We start from the raw sequence: 13,803 nt of genomic DNA, 5'->3' as shown, positions 1-13,803 counted from the left end.
CATCTTGCGGTCTGTGCTGTTTTTTCTGCGTTCCACAGCGGAACAGCGGGGTCTCCAGCCCCCTACATTGTGGTCATGGATGTACAATCCCCGGAGATCCCGCCCAGTACCAGTTCATCCACGGGCATTGCTTCAAGAAAGCGTGGTAATCCATCTAGTGAGAGCGAGGACACCGAGCTGTACTCTGCATCAGACTACGAGTCCTCGGAAGACGACCTCTAACCTGTGCTCTACCGCAAGGCCAAACGAAGAATCATGAACGCATCATCGGCATCAAGTACAGCCACTGTGAGGACAGCGCCTCAGCGATGGCCTCACTCCATTCTGTTTGTGTCGCAGACTACTACTGCCAATCTACGCTTCCTCAACAGGCAAGCACTGTCCTTGTACCTTGAAAACATTGTGCCTAACGAGATTAAGGACATCAGGATAAACACGAGGAAGAATATTTTGGCAATCGACGTGAGGAACCCAAGTGCACTGAACACGCTACAGCATGTGTCAGAGCTGGGAAACATCAAAGTCCGATCCATCATACCAGCGAATGGTGACACCGTAACAGGAGTTATCTATGACATAGACACTGAAATCGCCAAAGAAGATCTTCCTGTAATGATAAAACCAGTGAGTGAAAACAACGTCATTGTGCATGCTGGTCGCCTAGGCAACTCTCGTTGTGTGCGACTAACATTCAAGGGTGACTGTATTCCCTCTTACGTAAAGGTGGGCCATTTCCGTCACCAGGTTCCCCCATTTATTCCGAAGCCTGTGCAGTGTTTCAAGTGCCAGAAGATTGGCCACGTGCAGGGCGTTTGCAGAAATTCCGCAGTGTGCCCCCGATGCGCTGAACACCACTCAGAAGACGACTGTAATGCAACTACGTTGAAATGTCCCAACTGCCAAGGAGCTCACAGTGCTTCCTCCAAGGACTGTCCTCAGATTAAGAAAGAGATTTATATTCTGAGGCAAATGGTGCAAGACAACTCGACTCACAGAGAAGCTGCGCAAAAAGTAAGGCGAAGGTGCCGCCATCGTCGAAGGTCCTTACGAAGGACAGTGCAAAATCTGACGAGAAAGTCAGAAACTCAAGTGAAATCGACAGGCGTGGCTCCTAGCTCAGCAAACATCTGCACTGAAAGAGAAGATGCTGGAAGATCTCTCTCTCCAAAGGAATGGCCACCCCTTCAGCCTAGACGATCTGTTGAGCCTCAACAGAAGCCGCCTACACGACCTGTCGAGCCTCAACAGAAGCCGCCTCAAGAACAAGCACAAAATGCTGCAACGGCTGGGAAGCCAGATCATCGCGTGATGGTAATGCTAAGATCATTAGTGGACACCATTCGCATGTTGTTAAGCGACATGAATACACCGTCAGCCAAAAGTGCCCTTCAAGTACTGGACGCGCTTAGTCCAGTGCTAGCAGCCCTAGAGTAGACCATGGCTAACCCAGCACTGTCTTTCCGGGATGAGGTTCGTAAAGCAGCAATACTGCAGTGGAATGCCAGGGGACTGAGATCGCGCATTGGTGACTTTCGTCGATTTGTGTACGTCAATATGTTTCCCGTAATCGTCATTTGTGAGCCGAACTTATCGAGTGCAATACGACTCTCGGGATACGAACCTTTTATGTCGTCTACTGTTACTGAAAGCAGCAAGGTTCTGGTGTACATTCGCCGAGACCTCACTTACATCCTTCAACCTGTACCACCTCATGACGGAAACCAATACGTATGCTTAAGAGTGAAAAAGAGGAGGCTCAACATGACTGTGGTTGGCGCATACCTATCATCATCAAGCCGTTTCGATCAAAAAAGATTACGAGACATCATAGCGTTAACTCCTGACCCGTGTGTTATCATTGGGGATTTTAACGCTCATAATACATTATGGGGAAGTCAGAATATCAACATGAAGGGCAGAAGCTTGGTGTCTTTTGCCTCCGACAACCAACTTTGGTTACTGAACGATGGCAGTCCTACATTTTTACGTGGCTCCACATACAGTAGCTGTCTCGACTTGGCTTTTGTTTCGCAAAGCCTAGTGAAGCATACTGAATGGTTCACGGATATAGAAACGCACGGGAGTGATCATATTCCAACATACGTCAAGATCAAAGAATTGTCGCCTCCTAAAGTGCGCGACATCGTTAAAAGAGTGGACTGGAAAAAACTTCAGTCCCGTATGGAAGACCAATTCCAAGAACACATATCCGATTTTCAAGAGGCCATCAAGAGCACTGTAAAAGAGACTGTGTGTACGATCCCATGCCCTGTAAGAATCATGGACATCGACATAGAGCTGGGGCGGCTTCGAGCCTTGCGACGACGAGCTGAAAGAAGGTACCGGCGCACGAAGGACATAGAAGATTTACGGACTGCTAGACGTATGCAGAAGAAGATCAAACGTCGGTTGGACAAGCTAGAATTCCAACGCTGGATTACTTTCTGCGAGTCACTCGACCCTCGTAAGCCTTTATCGCAGATATGGAGGACGGTTAGAGGTTTGCGGTCATCGCCCATTCAGAAGTCACCATTCAAGGCCTTAGCCCTTCACCAAAATCGACCAGATGTGGACATTGCTGAAGAGTTTTGTGCCGGATTGTCAGGGCAAACTACAGCCATCAGCAGCTCATCACTTTCGAGCAAATGTCCGCCACCACGTGACTCCTGTATGGACTTCCCGTTCACCATTCAGGAGCTCAAAGCAGCACTCCCTTCATGGAAACAGACCTCCGCACCAGGACCTGACGGAATCTCCTACAGAGCCCTGTGTCATCTGGGTGAGCGCGCGAGAATAGGTCTACTTCAGCTATATAATGATTCTTGGCTAGAGGGCACTGTCCCCTTAAGTTGTAAAACTAGTCGTCTAGTACCATTACTAAAACCTGGCAAATCACCATTGGAACTCTCCTCCTATCGCCCGATCGCATTGGCTAGTTGCGTGGGTAAAGTGATGGAGAGAATGATTCTCGGCCGACTCGAGTGGTACTTGGAGTATCATGAGATCTACCCAAATGCCATGGCTGGTTTTCGACGTGGTCGATCATCGATAGATAGCGTCATCGACCTAATCACGTACGTTGAACACGAGAAAGGCCATAAGCGTCTTTGCGCCTCTCTGTTCCTTGACGTCAAAGGAGCCTATGATAACGTTACACATGAAGCCGTCCTTACCGCACTAGAGGAGATTGGAGTCGGTGGCCGAATGTTTAAGTGGATACGCAGTTATCTCCAAATGCGTTCCTATTTTGTGAGTACAGAGACCGGGAACACGTCTACACAATTCAATTGTCGTGGCGTCCCCCAGGGTGGTGTACTGAGCCCTGTGCTATTCAATATAACACTAATCGCTCTCCCTACGCACCTACCAAACAATATTTATCTATCAACATACGCTGATGACATCTGCATCTGGACATCTGCGGTAACTCGCCTGCAGTTACGAGCGAGAATACAGAGAGCTGCTACTGCAACTACTTTGTATATACGCAAGCGAGGCCGGGAAATTTCCTCCTGAAAGTGCGCTCTTCTGGCATTTACGCGCAAACCAATGTCGAATTACAGAGTGTCAATTAACGGTCAAAATATACCGTATCGTCGATCTCACAAATTTCTGGGTGTCATAGTCGACAGAGACATATCATGGAGCCCTCATGTGTCGTATTTGAAAAAGCGATTGACAGGCATATGCTATCTTTTCAAGTTTCTCACTGGAAAGACTTGGGGAATGCAGCCTAATGCTATGTTACGACTGTATAGGGTGCTTTCCCTTGGCTTTTTTCGATACAGTCTGCCTGCATTATCAAACGCTAGCAAAACAAGTCGACGCATGATACAAAGCGTTCAAGCACAGGCGCTTCGAATATGTCTAGGTCTGCCTCAGGGTGCCTCAACAATGGCGACTATAGCTATAGCCAAAGACCACCTCGTGCAGACCCGTATTGAAATTGAAGCTTTGAGAACACACATAAGGCATGTGGGCCGGACTCCCCATCACCACCTAGCCTCTCTGCCAGTGGATAGACCTCATACGTCATTTTGTCGAACAATAACTACACATGGTGACTCCCTACCAACTGGTTTTACACCCGCGGCGAGACCTTCAATTCCTCCATGGTGCCTCAAACAGCCAGTCATCAACCTGAAAATACCAGGCATCCAGAAAAATCGAGATTTCTCAATACCAGCCCTCAAGCAGCTCGCTTTACTTTTGCTGTACGAGAAGTACCAAGACTGCACCCACGTCTACACCGATGGCTCCGTCCTGCCAAACAGCTCAACAGCGGCGGTCGTTATTCTAACGCACGCCACAACCATCAAATTTAGGATAGCTCATGCAACCACAACAACTGCAGCAGAGCTTGCAGCGCTTCGCGCTGCGCTGCGTTTCATTAACGACCAGAGCACGCAACGGTGGACGATTTTCTGCGACTGCAAGCCGGCACTGCAGTCACTTCTGTCAAATCTACGCCGTGGTCCACACAAGCAGTTGGTATTTGAAACAGCAGAAATGCTACACCATATAACAGAGAAAGGGCACCACGTTATATTTCAGTGGTTGCCAAGCCACTGTGGAATTATCGGTAACGAACGAGCTGATCAAGCTGCCCGTTCAGACCATACAGAAGACAACGACCAGTCAATACCTCTCTCAAGGAAGTACGCTGCTAGGAGGCTCCGCATGCTTGCTCGCCAACGCTCCCTGGCTCTTTGGAATGAGCCTCTCTTTACGCATGTAAGATTACGATCCCTTGATCCAACGTTAAGCATGCAGCTTCCAACAAAAATTCGACAAGGCGACGCTACTGCTCTGTGCAGACTATGGTTGGGAGTCGCGTTTACCCGTGCGTACGCGTTCCGCATAGGTATGGCCGACACTGCCGACTGTGCACACTGCGGAGATGAAGAAACAATTCGACATATCTAGTGTAACTGCCCGAAATGCAAACTCGAAAGACAACATCTTTCTAATAAGCTAAACAAGTTAGACGACCAGTCGCAGTCAGAAGAAAGTATACTGCACCATCGTCATGACTCATCGTCACAGAAGAAAGCCGTGCAAGCGCTACTGGGTTTCTTACGAACTACTGGCCTGTCGGAACGCCTCTGAGTGGACTGATTTTGTGTGTGCGTGTGTGTCGGTGTTTTTCTCTTATTTATCTATTTTTTACTCTCCCTTTCTCTTTCAACCCCCCATTCCCCAACCCCCATGTAGGGTAGCATACCGGATACTAGCATCTGGTTAACCTCCCTGTCTTCCTTATTTCTCGTTTCTCTCTCTTTTACAAAGCTATGCATATCTCGAAACACGTAGAAGTGTCTATTAGTCTAAAAAATTTTCATGTTTTGAATAAGGCCAAGCCGGAAGGCTTACAGCTGCGTTCAAGTAAAAGAACAGATGGCGTTTTGAAAAAAAGACGATGTTAGAATACAAAGTTCTTAGGCCATTTTACATCAAGAGGCTCAATTTCATCTGATGCTGCCTCGAGCTTCTCTGCTGAGTCAGTAAGGCTCAGCACACAACCTTAGTGATCCGACCATTATTTCACAGATTTTATTTGTTGCAAAAAAGTTAATTGGCTAAGCTCACAATAACCCGTGATGCCTCACCAAGCAAATCTATGAAACAGGAGCGTAGTGGAAAATTACCACAAACGCGAGGAGTAAGCAGCTTCAGAGGCGGATGGCTTGTGAACCTCCTATCATCACTCCTACTTTTCGTAGCTGCGAAGCAGCTCTTTCACTATCTTGTGTAACAGACCCGTACGTCTACACCAATTCTATAGCCGCAATTGTTGTAGCGGTGCCAAGTAGGTCAAGTCGCAGCAGCGCGTTGACGTCACTCTCTCTCTCACTGCAGCAGCTGCTCGACCCTCAGCCTGCTCGCGACACACTTCTCTCCCGGTTCACCCTCTCCACCACCCACAACGCTCGAACAACATCACTCCTTCGGATCGTTTACTTCGCATGGAACTTACACAAAATCCAGTCCTTCTCTCGTGTCCTTGCGTTTCAAACAAACGTTTGCTCGAATAAACGCTACGCCGAGTTTCATTTCAAACCGTTCTTCCAGCGCCCGCGTCGACGCCCGTTTCAGCCGGGTCAATGCCGTGCGCACTGCTGCTGGTTCGCATCCCATCAGGGTTCACTTCGAGGGGATGGTTTATTTTTTCGTTCGTACATGTTAAGAAAGCGGGTCCTGCCAATTATTGGCCTATACTAAATAACAAGAGCTAAATATCAGATGGTGTTGCCTAGTGGTCGGTAGCATAGGCTAACGTGAGCTGCCTGTCGCTTAGTGTAGACTGATTATGGTTGTTGCTTACCAGCTCGTAGCAACTAACTCTTCGCTGATGCGGGCTAATTCTCCACAACTGCCTGATATTTTCGCGGTGGTGTTTAGTACTGGCTCGCACAAGCTATCACCTCTACGTGTTCGCTACACGTCCACTACCGTTGGCTACTTATCGGTGTTGCTTCATCCTTGCACAATGTGATTTGGCTCTCGGCTGCTGTCGACTACTATAAATGATAAAAGCATATTCCTTTTAAGTACTCTGATATGTTCGTGGTTGAAGCTGCACGCTCGTTTCTGTGACTTTTGCACTTGTATTCCATGGCTGTGGTCGACTCCGCCGGACTTAGGTAAAAGACGCTGATTACAATACTGATCCCACCACGCCCAAGCGCTCCTTTTACCTGAGCAAAACAAACCTCAGTCTTTGAGCCCGACTTCTCACGTTAAGCCGGAGTATAGTCTTTGGCCTAAACATGGCAGTGCCGTGGACATGTATCGTATGTACGCAAAGCGCGCCTAATACATAGTAGTCAAGAACGAGTTCCTCTACCGAATAACTTGGTTCTAAACCAATGTATTGTGAACTCTCGCGAACCTATAATGAAATGAATCTCTGTATATGTCTTGATATCTTGGTATCTTTTAAATACGAAACTGAATTCTTAGGCGCTCTGTAGATAGCGCCGAGAAGAACAAAATCATTACAAATCTTGACGTTGCCCCATACGTCCTCATAGTCCTGGATACCATGAAATTGAATGCCTTCAACACAGCATTTCACAGCAATAAAAACGCCACCTCCTCGACATTCATGGTCATTCAGAATTATCTTGTAACCAGGTTGTACTAACTCATAGTCTCGAATATTATAATTTAGTCACATCTGAGTGTTTGTGACAATGCGTGGGTGATATTTGCCTAGAATATACTCCAGGTCGCTAGTTTTCTATACCAGACTTCTAGCAGTTAAATTTATTAAATTGGTGCAGTATTTTTTGTCAGGCACACACTTTCTCTCAAAGCCTTTTCGCGGTGACGGATATGGGTAGCGTTTAACCATGACTCGGCCCTTTGGGAAGTCTCAATAAAAAGGTTCATTATTATTGTATAATTTGTCATAATCAAAAAACACGCGCAGTCCCTCCTCCTTTTTCTTTGCAGCAGAGTACCAAGGCACCTTGCGTTTAGCCAAGGTTTTCTTGGTAAATTTATCAGAGACTGAAATGCCACTTACTTTCAGAAATTTACAAGTTATTGGAGATTTGTGCTTCTCGCCTGTAATCATATTACTTTTTAACAACGGGGCGAGGCTTCGAAGTCTGCTTTTTTTGTTGCTTATTAGTTCGTGCTTTGTATTGCGTTGTGCAGTACGAGTAGTACTATGCGCCAAGGGCAAAAAAGTTATGATCTAGTTGGTGCAACAAACTAAGAGGCGTTTCGAAATATCTGCTTAAAATTTCCTGTGAAAGTGCATTCGCCAAGTGATTAGAGTCTACGATACATGCGTTGGAAGAATCGTTTCTCTAGTGAGCTCTTCGTGCACAGTAAAGCAACACGCACGTTGATTGACGCCTATGTCCACGACAGCATGGAGTTGTCATTTCTGGGGTACGAATGCCTGCTTTTTCTTCGTCTACATTTGGCTGCGAAAACAAACACATGAAGCTGCAAGCGCATACAAAGCTCTGTAAAACGTCCAGTTCAGAAGACATAATAAGTTTATTGGTCAGTTTTACTCAAATGTTAATTCCACTTGGTGCAAGATCATTTGGATCATATGTATAAATAGCCAGTAACATTGAAACGGTATTATTCAGATCCTGATGGAAGGACGAAATTTATACCAACCTCTGTGTAATGTAGTCATCCTCTCCGTGTGGTCTGTATCAAATACTCCAATTGTTTGAATTTCCCATCTGCAAACAAGAAACATATGAATCAAGCAGAGGACAGGTTGCGAGAACACAAAGCTTACCTACGATTTCCCAGGAACACGCATTTTCTTACAGTAATGGACTGTGCTGTAAAATAAAGAAGTTGACCTACTTTACATTGAACATCGCCTCTACGAGTCGTCTTGTACGTCCATATTCGCTCACGCCAGCGACGAACTGAAACAACAAGAAATCCATAGTTAAAAATGTCTACAAATAAATTATTTTCTTTGGCTCGAAGCCACGTCAGGCTAGCAGGATATCATTTCAAGTACATATGCACGATTCTGTAATCATAAGCAAAATAATAGTGCTATCAAAACTGCTGCTGTTTTCGTTTTACGGAAGTTGGAGCACGTGTTGGCATCCATCGAATTTCGTACATTGATTTATCGCCACCCATAGATCTTGAGAATACAACACACACCATCAACCAATCTCAGCCACCATCAACCTACCAGAGCCACCAATCAATCAATCATGTTAATAAATAGTTTAGAGTATGAACATTTTGATATTTTTGGTAAAGAGTTTTATAATGTGCGGTTTTCATGGATGTCAAAATAGTGTGGTCTTTGTCTAGTGAAATCAGACTGCCAGACTGCACAGTACTAAGATGAAGGAAGTCCTCACTGCATATTGCTTATCCCGTAAGATATACCTCCAGTGTGCTAATCTACAAAAAAAAATGGTGGTTATCTGTAGTTATCGGTCCAGCTCCAAATCCGGCACGAAATTTAGCTTCACGATTGTGGAACCGCTGCAGGAGCACTTAGCGATTCCCGTTGACCGGTTTTCCACTGTTTATGGGAAGCACGTAGGGTTTCTTTGGCAGGATTGTAATCTGATTTGTCATACTCGAGAACGCGGTATGGACATTCGCGCTACTTTTTCCGCATTTTGTCGACTGCCTTGTTTTAACAGCAAACGGCTTTCCGTATAATGTCCGAGTTCAGTGTGGTTGTTTTTCCTGCAGATACGTAGGGAAGTGCGGCGGACAATGCAGTTCATAGGAACAATTCGTCTTTTGCGAGGTGAAGTGGTGGCGCCATCTCGTGCACGGCCCGGTAGTCAGGATCTGTTAGTCGTGATCTCAAGCGTTCTGGAGGCTTTATTTTACCACCACTTCCGGGATATTCCTGGTCTTTTTCACTTCTTGGTCATCACAACAAAATCTTGAAGGTCCTGCACGCTTTACATACCTGACCATGCTGCAGCGACTTATATCAAGACTTCGAATTTGCGCAGCCTTCCTTCCTGTATCCTACTCCTGCTTGCACAATCAAGTAAATTTAAAAAGAGGAAGACTGCGTTCCAATAGGCAACTGCTCAGCCTAAGAGGAAAACACAACAATGAAAGGAACATGATGAAAAGAGACAGCCGAAGCTAAGAAGCAGACAGCACTAATGAAGTGGGCTAAGAAAATATTCATTTGACGCAATCGGAAAAGAATGGCAGCTTAATGCGTCAATCACAGGGCAGTTTTGAAGCCACTGTAATTGTAATTGGTCACGTACCATTTTCTTTCCTCAGCTTGTATAGGACGAGATAGATTTAGCATGTTCAAAGAACACTGACGCATTCGATTTTTGTTATTTCACCTCTTTTTACAAATATACATACATGCAACAGTAATTTTCATATATCTTGATACTGAAGGGGTAGTTGGTGTATTCAATAAACTAAACAGCAGTGATTTCCTTCATGTGTTAGAACTACAAATGAGACCTTGAAAATATGTTTAGGAGTTTAACTTAGTGGAATAGGTAATATGTTTACCATGTGCGATACAACAGGAGTATTTTTCAAGTAAACCACCGTGTGCGAAACGACAGTTGTACAAAAGAAGGGAGACAAAACTGTCCTTGCAGATGTTATCTTATTTCAATCTCGGCAGTTTTTAAAAGGGTTAGGAAATGTGTTTGATGAGCAACATTCAGCCTTCGCTGATCGATAAAAAATATGTATCGAAGTGCGGCATGATTAGCAGTGAAATAAATCTGGAGAATCTGCCGACCTTGCCGAAAAATATTGCAGTCGTAAAATACACTTTCAAATTCGTTTTCATGCATCACAATAAAATCGAATTGCTGTGGTCTAGACATCGTTTGCACGAACTTTCTCATCATATGTTACTTTTCTGATCATGGCACTGTAAAATTATTTTCTTAAAAAAAGACAAATTTTCTAAAACCCTAGTAATTTTTGTTAAACCATGTTTTCTATTATGATGTTACATATGTTTTTTGGTTTATTATAGAAATTCCGCACTAATTTTCTGCATAAAGACAACTTTCAGTATCACTTTACAAGAAAAAGATGTTTTTTTGTTTTCCTTCCTTGTGTATTTAATGCTATATTCTCTTTTCCTGTACAAAAAACCTTGCTCAATAATTACTACCTGTTTAGTCACCGAAAACTGTTTCTCTTATAAATTTCGCAAGATTTAAGTGATTTTTGTTTCTTTGCTTACACATTTCTACATAAATATTTGGTTACATATTGTCATACAAAATGTTTTCAAAGTACAAAAAAGTACTTCTGCCACTTGTAACACCGGTATGCAAGAGTTATTCCTCTTAGCCAAACGCAATGCTACAAAATCAAACATATCGTGCTTCCTAAAATCACACACTTTCCAGATCTTTACAAATTTTGCTCTTCCACGTACGAAAACCGCCATAAGGTTACGAGGCACACCCCAGTAAAAGGCTCCCGAAAATAGGTTCATCTGGTGTTCGTGTACGCGCACTGACCTCGAACTGTACGCGGGCCTGCGAACGCTGCGGTCGGGAATAAACCCGCGACTTATTGGGCAGTCACCGGATCCAGTAAATACTAAATTACCGTGGTAGAAGCTGTACAATTCTTCGAACAACAACTCTAAGAAGATGTTTCAGCATTCTAGTAAACATCATAATGAAAACAGGCACGTGTCAGGGGATTTTTATTTCTTGCATAATAAAAAAAGGAATATTTTTAAGCACAAGAAAAATCGTGTTTAAATCGCCAGCTTCAATATTATGAATCGAGAATAGATCTGGTCAATGAACACTCATACTATATACACACACACACACACACACACACACACACACACACACACACACACACACACACACACACACACACACACACACACACACACACACACACATATATATATATATATATATATATATATATATATATATATATATATATATATATATATATATATAACTGCATATAAAGGGCTCGTGTTTTAGCGTTTGACACAATGTGATCACATCTAACAAAAAATGATGTCAAGCAAAGTATAGGGAAAGTTACCAGCCCCAATTCTGGTGTAAATGTGAAGAAAGTAAAGTGGGTGTTAAGGTAACTTGCCGTGGACAGGAACGGAACCTGCGACGTTCGAACAACGCGTACGATGCTTTTCAATCTAAGCTAACACGGCGGCCATCTCCCACAGCCACTTAATTGGGTATATATCTGAATTTAAACGTGGGAGTGTCAGTCAGTGCCGTCGGTAGCCTTGACAGTGAGTGTGGCACACTCTTTATGAGCCTGTTTGGTGTCACAGCCCCCGCTAACTTATACGAGGTGGCAGCTGAGCAATATTCCTTCGTATACTACCTGAAGGCACCAAGGCTGCCAGTCCGAGGTCCTAATTATAGAATTAGGGAAAGAATATAACTTCCCCTATACTTCACATGACATTATTGTCTGTTAGATCACATTATCATTGTGTCTATTACTAAAAAACAGGCCCCTAAGTATACAAATCTTTCCTTATTCAATACTGAGGTTCTCAAACTGGCAGACTTGGTACCTTGAGATTTTATACGAAAGATTATTGGTCAGCTGGCAGCTCGTAATATGTTCACGTGCGTCGTGACGGCAAACACTCTCATAAAGAGTGTGCCACACTCGCCGTCGTGACTACTGGTGACACTGACTGACACACCCACGTTTAATTCACACATATCCCCAAAAAGTTGCTGGGGGATGACCGCTGTGGTATCTCAGTTGGTAGAGCATCGAACGTGGTGTTCGATGGTTGCAGGTTCGATTCCTACCCAAGGCAAGTTATCTTTTATTCCACTATTTTTTCTTCACATTTAGAAAAATTTAGGTTTATTAACTCCGCCTCTACTTTCCGTGGCAATATTGTCTGTTAGATCTCCTTAATAATATTGCTACGTGCCAGTGCATGGCGATGAAGGAGAAAAGCATACAGACTGGTGCTCGCTTAAACGGCTGTAAATACATCTGTGACTACCCCTCCGAGTCGGTCTCCTTATCGTAGCATATTTGGTGGAGTTGTGCGATCCCCGTCCTCACCACGGAACTCCGAAGCGGGCGCTCCCTCGCGGCTTTCAACATGACCACTCAAGACTCGGCTACATCCTCCCCGGTCACCCACCCTTCTGCCTGGCCTGTCAACCCAGCGGCCGCGATAACTTTCGTGACGCTTCCCGCCCTCAAAGACCTTGGCCTGTTCTCGGGCCATGAATGTGCCGACGTCGACCAGTGGCTACGCCTCTACGAACGCGTCAGCGCCACTTACAGATGGGATCCCACACTTTTGCTCGCAAACGTGATCTTTTGTTTTGACGGAATACATCGTGTTTTGTTTAACAACCACGAGCATGACATTACAAGCTGGGACAGCTTCAAGGAAAAGAGCTCTTTTGGCAACCCCGTTGGTCGTCGTGAAGCTGTGAAGAATGACTTGTCGACTCGCGCACAATCTTCCACGAAGTCCTACATCAGTTACGTTCAGGCTGTCCTCTCACTATGGCGCCAAGCTGACGAAACTATGTCCGGGCCTGACAAAGTTTCACATATTCTAAAGGGTATCGCCGAGGATGCGTTCAACCTGTTGGTATTCAACAATGTGTCATCTGTTGATGCGAATATTCAAGAGTGCCGCCGGTTCCAACAAGCAAAAAGCAGGCGCATCTCCCGTCAGTTCCAGCGCCTTCCAAACACCACTGCAACCTCCTCGTGTCTCGACACATATCATCCACAAGACACCTGTGGCAACGTAATTCGACTCGTCAGGCGGGAACTTGAAGCGGCTGCTCGAGCTAAGGTGAAACCAACGTCCCCTGACCCCTCTCTTCCAATTACGTTGCCCCTCGTCCAAGCAGTCGTCCGGCGGGAAATCGCCAGCTTGGGAATTCGCTCTATTTCACCGCCTCCCCACACCGACTTCCAGTCCCAACACACGCCTGCACGTCCCTACCCGACCGGCTCTCCCTCAACGTTCCCTAATCCGTCCGCATGGCGAACACACGATGACAAGCCGATCTCCTTCTCGTGTCACTGAATCAGGCACATTTCTCGCAATTGCAAAATTCGCTGGGGTCCTCCTGCACAAGCCTCCTCTCATCCCTTCCATGCACGTCCTGCCTATCGCCATGAGACAAGCCACGACCATTTTGCCCAGGAACCTGCTACTAAACACTGCTACTCCCGCTCTCCTTCCCCCCAACGTCGTCAGTCTCGTTGTCCACAGCCCCACCGACCGCCTTCCCCCGCCTTCCTACGAGGTTTCCCGCCGGAAAACTAAGTGTTGCAGCC

At 45.4% G+C, this 13,803-nt stretch overlaps 1 protein-coding gene and 1 long non-coding RNA gene across 2 annotated transcripts in view; both read right to left on the bottom strand.

Annotated features, from left to right (window-relative positions):
* The window catches only part of LOC142771997 (uncharacterized), a 31,877-nt gene extending 22,315 nt beyond the window's left edge, over nt 1-9,562 (bottom strand). The window contains exons 1-3 of the long non-coding RNA XR_012886227.1: nt 9,434-9,562; nt 8,273-8,408; nt 8,146-8,213 (exon numbers count right to left, since the gene is read on the bottom strand). This is a non-coding gene — a long non-coding RNA (uncharacterized LOC142771997). The remainder of the gene's footprint in view (nt 1-8,145; nt 8,214-8,272; nt 8,409-9,433) is intronic.
* Nucleotides 1-13,803, bottom strand: part of LOC119163154 (uncharacterized) — a 511,564-nt gene that overhangs the window by 146,468 nt on the left and 351,293 nt on the right. The window lies entirely within an intron of this gene.

This window comes from Rhipicephalus microplus, chromosome 9 (assembly GCF_043290135.1).
Source record: "Rhipicephalus microplus isolate Deutch F79 chromosome 9, USDA_Rmic, whole genome shotgun sequence".
NCBI lineage: Eukaryota > Metazoa > Arthropoda > Arachnida > Ixodida > Ixodidae > Rhipicephalus > Rhipicephalus microplus.
Note: the sequence above shows the minus strand (reverse complement) of the source record. Positions and strands in the feature narration are given on the sequence as shown.